At 33.3% G+C, this 2,500-nt stretch overlaps 1 protein-coding gene across 1 annotated transcript in view; it reads left to right on the top strand.

Moving 5' to 3' along the window:
• Nak (Numb-associated kinase) overlaps window positions 1–2,500 on the top strand; it is a gene marked incomplete in the record, with an annotated part of 46,370 nt that overhangs the window by 41,434 nt on the left and 2,436 nt on the right.

Raw genomic sequence — 2,500 nt, 5'->3', positions numbered from 1 at the left:
GGATGATGAGAGCAAATAAGAATATTCGATTATCAGGTAAGTTATTAATGATACTTAGAGACTGTTTTTTGTTACGGCCGTTGTAGGAAACATCTCTCCATTTGCTTCAAATTGGCGTAACATTTATTGATTATAGAAGATAGAGTATTTTTTTTTTTTTTTCCATATATATAATTGGCTACTTATCTCCAGAAAGCATCTTATATAGGTCAGAGATGGTTGAGGATTTTTTTTTTTTTTTTTTTTTTTTTTTTCCATTTCAGATTAATTGTATAAGATGGTCCAAAAATGGCTATTGTAATTTTAGATCCTTTACTTATAACAGGATTACACTTTGTATCTTTGTTGATTGATTTACTTGCTACTTAGGAAATGTATAATTATAGTAACTTGTCATTATCATTGTTTCATACTTATCAGTATAATTATGATTAATCTTATTGTTATTATCATTATGATGATGAGGAGGATAATGATGATATTTATTTTTTTCTATTATTATTATTATTATTATCATTATTATTATTATTGTTATTATTATTATCATTGTTATTATTATTATTATAATATTACTATTTCCTCTGATAATGAGACCTCACTCTCACTCTCACTCTCACTCTCTCACTCTTACTCTCTGAGTGAAAACTCACCTCTCTCACTCACTCACTCACTCACTCACTCACTTACTCACTCACTTACTCTTTCTCTCCTACCATGAAACACTAAGATGATATGACGGATTTCAGTCAGTAAAATTGTTTTCCTGATTATTCCTGATAAGATAACACCTGATGCCTTCAGTAAGCTCTCATACAATGCTTTGTGTACAAGATGAATTAACAGAGAGAATGATCTCAATATCACAGGATGGACAATGCATGAACTTGTTTTGTATATTTTGTGGAGGGAAAAAAATCGTAATCTGTAATCATGTCTCTTAATATCTCGTCTACCAGTGGTAAGCGTTAGTATACTTATATATAAAAAGATGTCACTTCTTATTAATGTTGCTGATTAAATTGATGCCTGATTCTAAGTTGAATAGTTAGAAACGAATACCATTATTTTCCTAGTGCAAAATCAACTATGTCTTATAAGAAATTTGGCTTACTGGCTTCAGGGAGGATTGTGCTTAAGTATTGAAAATTTGCCTCAAAGGGGAAAAAGGGGTGTATAACAATTGTATAGAAATTAGAGATGACATAATAAAAATAGTGTCAGTGTAAGAGGGTCAGGGGTTAACAAAACAAGAGGCCCATAGATTTGAGTTGTAGAAGCTAGAATTTGACTAGTGACTAGTTAATAGGGAACCAAAATCAATATGAGGCAATATGCTGCATTTGGAATAGGTTACATAGATACAGCTATGAAATTTTTTAAGACCCCTTATAAGAACTAAGGCCCTTATATGTTTCTTGTTCAGCATATCAGGTTCTCAGAGATGGAGGGGCAAAGTCACCAAATGACAAAATTTAGCCCTTTTTTTATTTTATTTAATAGTGTAATAATGATACTAATAAAAAAAACTTTACATCGTACCAAAATCTAAAACAGTGTTCCTGTGATTTTACCTCTCAGTCTCCAGGTGCCTTATATGCTAAATCCAGTTCTAAAGGTGTGCTTTAGATTTGGCATCATCATGCACCAGATTTATGATTGCATCTCCTTTAGGTGACATCACAGTCTTCACACAGTTCTCCTAAAACATGAAATCTTCCAATTAACAAATGTTTCAAAGAAAGTCCCTTTTCATATCTAACTCTCAAATTATAAGTACTGTAAGTATATGCAGTACATACACTGATTTTTAACACTTTTCGCGACAAGTTTCGTCGTAAGATGTGCAGCCAAGGGTGGGTATCTGAAGATATTCTGTGCGTTTCCTATATTTTCTAGACTTATCGCACACTATGAATCATACCGGCCGCAGAAAGATTAAACACACACAAGGTTTCAGTTAATAGCATTTTAAGGAACAGAATATGTGCTTAGATCTATATAGTCATAAAGCATTCTAACAAAGAATTTACTTTATATAATTTTACTCAATATATAGTTTAGCTTATTAACTAACAACACTAGCGGCACCAGCTAAAATTTAGAGGGACGGGGAAAGTGTTTTCTCTGCCCACTGGGTAACGTAGACTTGTCCAAACAATATTTTTCCATAAGTCCATCATAAGATGCGGGCTTAGGCTGACTTTGGAACTCTGTAGCTTTGGAACTAGCACCGTTACAGCCATAATACTTCATGACTGTGTGTGGGTTTCAAACAGCCATAATACTTCATGACTGTGTGTGCCTTTCAAATGTGAGCAGATCCCGATGTTGCGTCATGTACAAATTGACACCCGTCTTTTAGGCCTAATCGGTGTCGACATGTATGTCATGATACCTGACCGCAATGGGTTAAAGATAGACATTTATCTGCCTTGGGAATAAATCAAAAGGAAACTCATTTTTTCCATTAAGTTTGCTCATTTGACCAGTAAGCAGAATT

Source organism: Penaeus japonicus, unplaced genomic scaffold, assembly GCF_977035675.1.
Source record: "Penaeus japonicus unplaced genomic scaffold, GWHDUDI00000001_assembly GWHDUDI00000018, whole genome shotgun sequence".
NCBI classification, from domain to species: Eukaryota; Metazoa; Arthropoda; class Malacostraca; order Decapoda; family Penaeidae; genus Penaeus; species Penaeus japonicus.
The sequence above is the reverse complement of the archived record's forward strand: the minus strand, read 5'-3'. Positions and strand labels throughout refer to the sequence as shown.